The sequence below is a fragment of the Lactuca serriola genome, chromosome 6, assembly GCF_051521515.1.
Source record: "Lactuca serriola cultivar US96UC23 chromosome 6, Lser_US96UC23_V15, whole genome shotgun sequence".
Classification (NCBI taxonomy): domain Eukaryota; kingdom Viridiplantae; phylum Streptophyta; class Magnoliopsida; order Asterales; family Asteraceae; genus Lactuca; species Lactuca serriola.
The window spans coordinates 138,166,383-138,174,734 of record NC_136413.1 but is presented as its reverse complement, the minus strand read 5'-3'; positions in this window follow the sequence as shown (position 1 = coordinate 138,174,734).

Genomic DNA, 8,352 nt, shown 5'->3' with positions numbered 1-8,352 from the left:
GCGAGTAGCAACAATTATTTAAATCTAGACCTAATCCATTACTAAGCACTAAAGAATACACTCCAATCTTGGTGACAGGCGACGATATTCTGTTTCCCATGATTAGATTTATTCTTCCTTGCTCCACATCTCTATTTCTTCTTAGTCCCTGCAAATCAGAACAAATGTGGTAACCACATCCTGTATCAAGAACCCAAGAAATAGTGTGAGATGAATTATTAGATTTAATTGTGTATATACCTGCAAAAGATGGCTTGATCTTTCCCTCCTTGATGGCTTGCAGGTATTCCGGGCAGCTTTTCTTCCAATTCCCTAGCTTGTGGCAATGATGGCACTCTGCCTCCTTCGGGTTAGGGTTGGGCTTAGCAGGATCAACTTTGGTCCCACTAGAGGAGGAACCATCTTGGGGCTTTCCCTTGCGGTGGCTCTTTGACGGAGCCTTCCTCTTCTTGGCCCTTCCCTGCCCTATAGCCAAAACAGGGGCAGCGGTTGGTGCGGGAGATGGTGCAACAGACATGTCCTTTAGGTTGCTCTCATCAGTCCTAAGGAATCCTTGGAGCTTGCTTAGGGTGACCTCTTCCTTGTTCATATGGTAGGTCATCCTAAATTGGTTGTAGCATGAAGGCAAGGAATGAAGAACAATGTCGATGGCCAAATCCTCCCCAAAGTTAACATTTAACTTGCGAAGACGATCAATATATCGTTGCATCTTTTGCAAGTGCACAGTCAATGATTCTCCATTTCCCATCTTAGCGGTGATCATATTAGTGATGATCTCGTAGCACTCTTGCCTCGTGCTTTGGTGGTACCTCTCCATCAAGTCTTGATGCATTTCATACGGATACATGTCCTCATAGGACTTTTGGAATTCTTGGTTCATAGTGGCTATCAAAGACAGCCATCTCTTCAGGAGTAGCAATTTCCAGGTTGACCTTCTCGAGCTTTTCGTCGAGGACATACTCTTTGTCCTCATAGCGTGCAATGGTGCGAATGTATCTTATCCATTCGCTAAAGTTGGTACCATCGAAGGTCAACTTTTGGAAAAGACTCATTAAGGTGAATGAGTTGGCAGCAGCGTTGTTTGAGTTCGACATCTACAAATAGAAAGGACAAAGCTTGATTAGAATTTGGATCCCTAATTAAACACCCAAAATGAAAAATTAGGGCTAGGACCCAACAACATTATTCACATATTAGAAAAGGGATGCCGTAATCCAATCATGCAAATAATTTGGAGGTAAGTGAATGATGATTCACTAATTCTTCACCTCGAAAACGTAACTTTAAGTTTTATTGAGAATTCCTAGATTTTAGAGATTCATTGAACCTTTCAATGGCATGTTTAAATCTCGATATGCCCCTCTAGTTTGTGACTAGGATACCGAGGATCACAAAGCGGGTGTGAATTACCATGCAAATCTACATGGTGCCTTCATTGTTACAATCATCTATTCGATGTGCCGATAAACCACACACGCTCCATCGAACTATGATAAACAATGAATCACCCTTCTCCACCTTTGCTTAGAACCAATTAGTGTGTCGGTAAACCACACACGCTCCACTAACTTCTTAGCAAGGGTGCAAAGTGCAATTTCATGGGATTGCATCAATTCACTTTTCCTAAAGTAACTAAGATTGGGAATTTATAAAATAGTTTAGTTACTTTATAGATTCATTATACTTATTAACGAGGAGAGAGAGTTGCCCTATCCTACCCATTCGGCTAACGACCCTCCACCAATCAAGCAAGCGGGGGGTGTGAGTGTACACCCATTAAGCGTCATTTTATAGGCAGCAACCTTATACCCACCTTATAGACCGACTTCGTGAATGAGGCCTACTAACGGTAAGACTAGCATTTTAATCTTACTTATATATTTATTAAGCTTTTAATAATATAATAGTATAGGGTTGAATTTTAAACTTGTAAAACTCTAGGGGTTGAAATTTAATTTCTTCTAAATTAAACTATTAATCACAAAATTCAAATTTCAAAACTTCGGGATAGAAATTGAACTTTTCAAACAATAGGGATCAAATAACAAATAATTCAAATTAAACAATTAATTTCATAATTATCTATATTTGACTTAATCCAATTTTAGTCATTAGATAATTACCAAATAATCTTAAATAGTCTAATATTTATCATATAAATAATCAATATTTAAAAGATTTGAAATTATCTTTATTTATGTCAAGGATAATCATTAAATTAAGTTAAAATTCGGATTTTTACATAATAAAACGATTTAGGTATCAATCCAAGACAAAACAACAACAAAATCCCGAATTATCCTCTATCTGACGCTCGGACTCGCCGAGTAGGGCCAACTCGCCGAGTCCAAAAACTGACTCGCCGAGTTGAAGTGACAGAGGGCAAGAAAAACAATTTTCAGCAAGTAAAACAGTTAAACATCATATTCAATTGAAACCAATCATGGCTCTGATACCACTGATGGGTTTTGGACATAAGAACTTTACCTATGTGCACATAAAACCCTATAGCTTGGATCTAGGTTTCACTAATTGAACATGCAATTATTCCAAGACTTTCATGGCTAGATCGAAGAACAAAACATATGAAAAGAGATCTAGAATAATACCTTGAGTTACTTGCTTGAAACCTTCTTCTTCTTGGAGCTAAGAGTCACAAATGTCACTCCTCTAATGGCTTACAAACACCAACTAGCAAGAAGGTGACTTGAGAGAGATGAGGAAGAGGGAAATCGGCTATAGGGTTTCTCCAATCACAATGGTGGCCGGCTTCCTCAACCCTATGGGTCTATTTATACTGTGAGCTACTAGGGTTTCACCCTTAAACCCTAATTAGATAACTTAGCCTCAAAGAAATCCAAATCCCTTCCTAGATAAGGTCTTGGACGATATCTAGGTGATCCATATCCCTAAAATCGTCCAACCCCATATCCATAAGGATTATCAGCTCAAAATACAACTTTCATACATTTGACAGTTTATACCCCTTTATTCAATTAATCTCTTTAAGTCACCAAATTAATTCCTAATTAATTTATGACTTATATTAATCAATTAATATTATTATTCTTTTAATATATTAATTATAATATCCCTTCTCTCTAAATCACCCTATCAAGTTGCTATGGTGAAGGCAACCCAAAAGGACCTTGCACAATCGGGTCAAGTACTTACCAAATATAGTTACAGCCTTAGACACTAATCCAACAAAAAGTGAGTCTTCTCACTATACTATGTAAGTTATCAATTGTCTTTGTGAATCTTGCATGAAAGACTATGGTTGAATCACAACACTTGTATGAAAGACTGTGGTTGGATCAGAGCACTTGTTTGTCTTTGTGGGATGCATGAAAGACCATGGTTGGATCATGGCTGAAAGGTTACAGTTGGGCTGTAGTCTGGAAGTGATTGTAAGACTATGGTTGGATTATGGAGTGCAATTAGGTTAAAACACACCCCTAGGGCTAGGCTCACTGATATGTATGGTATGTGGTTTAAACATTTTAGGGATTTCTAGTTCTAATGGAAAGGGACCAACATGATAATACTATATCCCCTGGAATCTATTTCCACATTATCTATTTTTGATTTACTCTGATATTTGATAATACAGAAAACATTGGTTGGCTTTTGAACAAATGGTTGTATTTTTTTGGTGGTTCGAAAATGAAGTTTTTTACTATTCTTCAGATTTTACAATCCTATGCAAACTAATGTGTGGGGAATCTTCAGATCCACCACAAGGTATATCAAACACTATTATGTCATATTTATTGATAGTTTCAGTAGACATGGTTATGTTTATGTGATTAAGCATAAGTCGGACACTTTGAAAAGTTTCAAAGAGTAACATAACTGTTGGGTATTAGATGTTGCGTCATTGGGCTTTTAGTCTTTTGTATTAACGAGTTGGGCCTGTCCACTCGTATTTATTTCTAGGGTTAGAGTGTTTAAGATGCATGCATGCATCATATTTTAGTTAACTTTTTGATCATTATGCTGTAACCCTAATCACGCCTCTATAGTAGCAATTCTTCATAGAGTTCTTCTGAGGCGTGACGTTTAATCATTCGACATACTTTGAATCATTGTTGTGTTATTGTTTTACTTTTCTTGAATCTAAACAAACTTTTTAGGATTATGTAATCCTAACAATTAGTATCAGAGCAGCAGACTGTGTAATCTATATGCATCTCTTTTGTTTATTGAGTTATTAGGGTTTCCGTTAATATAGGATCTATCGTCTTTATTGGGTTTTTGACGGTATATAGTGATCTTGATATTACCCTATAATCTGTCTTAGCTTACACATCTGATTCATAACACGTATCAAAGAAAATATCATCATGCAGCACGACGATTCTCACATCAACTCCTTAAATATTTCAAGCAGTATTGGATCAACAATAAGGATCCCAATTCTCTTCCCTCATGAATATGAAGTTTGGGTGCTACATTTTGAAGATTAAATTCTTGGTTCAGATGATAATGGTTATTTAATATGGGAAGACATTACTCTAGGTCCTTTTTTCACATAGAGACCAAAAGAACTATAAAAACTCAGAAGGAATACAACCAGCTGCTCCTTGATGTGAAGGATTTTCCTTAGGACGAGAAAGAGAAACTCGTCAGCAACGTTAAAGCAATGAGGATCATTAGATTCACTTTGCAGGCCAATACTTTTCGTTTGGTCAGTTCCTGTGAAACTGTGAAAGCCATCTGGGATAGGCTCAAGGAACTTTACTCTACTGATGCAGATCTTAAGTATTCTACACAAACACTCTTGCTTTCGAAGTTTGGTGCTTTCGCACAAAATCCAGAAGAAAATCTAAGCCAAAAATTGAATCGCTACAAAATCATCTTCTCAGCAGGATGAAGAAACATGGTATTGGACGTGAGGTGATCGAGCAAAAGGTTACTTTCCTGAATGGTCTTAGATCTGAGTGGATAGCAGTGGTTTCTATAGTCATAGCACATGAACAGTTCAAAAGTTACTCTTTAGACAAGCTGGTTGGGATTCTCAAGGCACATGAAAGTGATGTGTCGAAAAAAGCAAAAGTTGTTTCTAGTATGGGGTCTTTAGCTCTTGTTGCGAAGGGCAAGACAGTTGCAGAAGATGAGTCTGAGTCTGATCATTCTGAATGTGATAAGGAAGAAATTTCCATCAAACAAGAACCGAAACTGGCAGGGAAGCTACAACTCAAAAAAAGGTGAAAGAGGAGAATAAAAATGCTCCTCAAAAGGAGGAAGATAAGAAGGAAAAGAAGCTCGTGGGTGAATCCGGCTATGAATACAACTATTGTCATGGCAAAAATCATTTGGCTAAGGAGTGCATGCTGAGAAGGTTGAATGAGAAGAAAAAAGGAGAAGATGATGAGGCTTACCACATGCGAAAGTTAGGGAAATTAAGAAGAAGAAGAAAGCTACTGATAACTCTATGCCTGCTTTTATTGTGCAAGAAAATGTGGCGGAAAATGAGTTTGGAGGAGTTGAAATATGGTCAACTGACTCGGAAGATGACGAAGTTCGCAGGCCTACACATGGCAGGGCGTTCGTTGCGAAAGAGGAGAGTTCACGGTTTGCGGGAAGGTGTTTGATGGTAACAGGTGATAGGTCACAGATGTAGGAGAATGCTACTGGGAGTGAAGGAAGAGATGATGGCTGTTTCGTTACAAGACCAATTCCTGAACAAATCAACGAATGTGAACAACTAATCAACAAGGTAAATCTAATTCTTGAATCTCTCAATATACCTGTGTCTAGATATGAAACTGAATTAAATGACCCGAAATTTACTTTTTCAAACCTTAGTGATAGTTTAAAAAGAACCCGTTTGACAAACTCTAACCTAACTGTAACACTCCAAAATATGAGTAAAAAATTTCATCTTTAAAACATATACTTTGCAAAACATTAGAAATAAAACATTCACCGATCATATCATTTCATAAAGGATGTCGTGTGTCTGGAAACCATTTTATAAAACATAATAATGTCAGAGTACAAATCCCCAGGAAGATCTCATAGTGCAGAATACAAAGCATGTATGTGATGTGCCGCTACCGCGCCAGCTCCTTCCCCTGCGAAGAAGAGGTACCTGAAACCAAAACTGTACACTGTAAGCACGAAGCTTAGTGAGTTCCCCCATCGTACCACATACCATACAATCACATATCATACATACTGCCAGGCAATTCTGGGGTGCCCGACCTACCCGGTATGGCCATTCTGGGGTGCCGACCTACCCGTGTCAAGCCATTCTGGGGTGCTGACTACCCATGTCCAGCCATTCTGGGGTGCTGGCTACCCTTCGGTCCTAACCACAGATCCTCGGGAACTATTTCACCCCTACTGCTACTATCACATATATCATAGTATAACAGATTATTAGACATATCTGGGGTGTTTGACCTACCCTTCGGTCCTGACAACTGAACACTACTACCATCACCTATTCATATCATGCCAGCATATAACATATTAGGTAATAGCAAACCTAGATGATATCACAAAGGCAATCATCTAACATACAACTCCTACTGGTGGGCCGACATTGTGGTCGTAGAGCCACCGCTACTGGAAGGTAACTCACCTTGTAGCAGCCGCTGATCTGCGTGGGAACTGTCTATCTGTTGCCGCTGCTGCTCCGGAAATCCTCCGGCTGAAATTCCCACAGGACTCTCAATCAAATACTGCTAATCGTCCTTAGGGTAAATTGACCGTTTACCCCTAACCAAGCCAAGAGTCAAAGTCAAAGTCAACTTCCAGTTGACCCGACTTCCCGAGTTGGCTCGCTAACTCGTCGAGTCCCTATCCGTTCGATTGACCATAATCCCGTCTCTACTCGTCGAGTTGGGCATTGACTCTATGAGTTTTCCTTCTAAACCGATGTCCAATAGTCCTTCACCCTACTCGTCGAGTTGTATGAACAACTTGTCGAGATCATCTTCATCCGAAGAACACTCTATGCTGAGACTCGCCGAGTTGTATGAACAACTCGCCGAGTCCGTTCTTGAGGCAAGAAGATTGCCTTGGACTCGCCGAGTCAGGGCATTGACTCGCCGAGTTCCTTCATGGGTGAGTCTGGCTTCCGACTTACTGAGTCACCCCCCCATGACCCACGACTCCAGTCAACAATCACGAAAAGGGGGAAAACCCAGGAACTCGCGACTAGACTCGCCGAGTCCGATGAACGACTCGCCGAGTCTTTCACATGCAATTACTATATACTCGATTTTTGCTTGAATCCAGCTAATGCCATACGTAGATATGGGTTCTTAGGGCTTGATTAACACATAAAGTTTCCAACTTTACCTATAAATAAACACCAGTGAAGGTTTTAGGGCTCAAAATGCACTACAAGAGTAGATCTAGGGCTTTCATGCAATATGGCTCCATAAAGGCAGTAGATCCGAGCTCCTGGAGCTCAATCATGCCTAAATCTAAAGGTTAATCAACTTATCACAAACCCTAATTCGAAATCAAGCTTGGAAATGGCTCAAGAATGACTTTAATGGAGCTCTAAGGGACTCTTAGCATGAAAACAGAAGGAAACTGAGTTATACCTCAAGGAATCTCTAAAATAACACCCAGATGTCTGGCCTCCTTCTTCTCCTCTTGATCTAACCTCCTTTTTCTCTCAAAATCTTCAAGAAATCACACCAAATCACTTCAATCTCACAAGGAACAAGGTTAGGACGAGATAGGGAGCTTTGAGGGTGAAGGAGTCGGGCTTGGGGCGCATAAGGTTGGTTTAAATAGGGTGCAAACCCTTGACATTAGGGTTTCAGACAGCGGGGACTCGCCGAGTCGCCAACTTAAACGTGCTCAACATCCCGGCTCTACTCGGTGAGTCGGGCCTATAACTCGCCGAGTCCAGGGCTAAAATGCAAAATACTTAGATAAATTTTACGTACCAGGAACCAGGTGCTACAAATCTCCCCCACTTATTTTAGACTTCGTCCTCGAATTCTGCTGCTCGATCCTGGAGCAGCTCGGGGTAATGCTCCATTATTTCCTCTACCGGCTCCCAAGTCCACTCCGAACCCTTTCGGTGCTGCCATTGCACTTTCACTAATTCCACCCTCTTGTTCCTCAGATCCTTCAACTTCCGGTCGAGGATTGCGACTGGACGCTCAATGTAATTCAGGCTGTCATTAACCTGGATATCTTCTAACGGCACCACCGCTGAATCATCCACTAGGCACTTCCGCAGCTGGGAGACATGGAAGGTGTTGTGGATCCGACTAAGCTCGGCTGGCAGATCCAGTATGTATGCTACCTTGCCCACACGGGCTACAACCCTGAATGGTCCAATGTATCTCGGGCCCAACTTTCCACGCTTCCTGAATC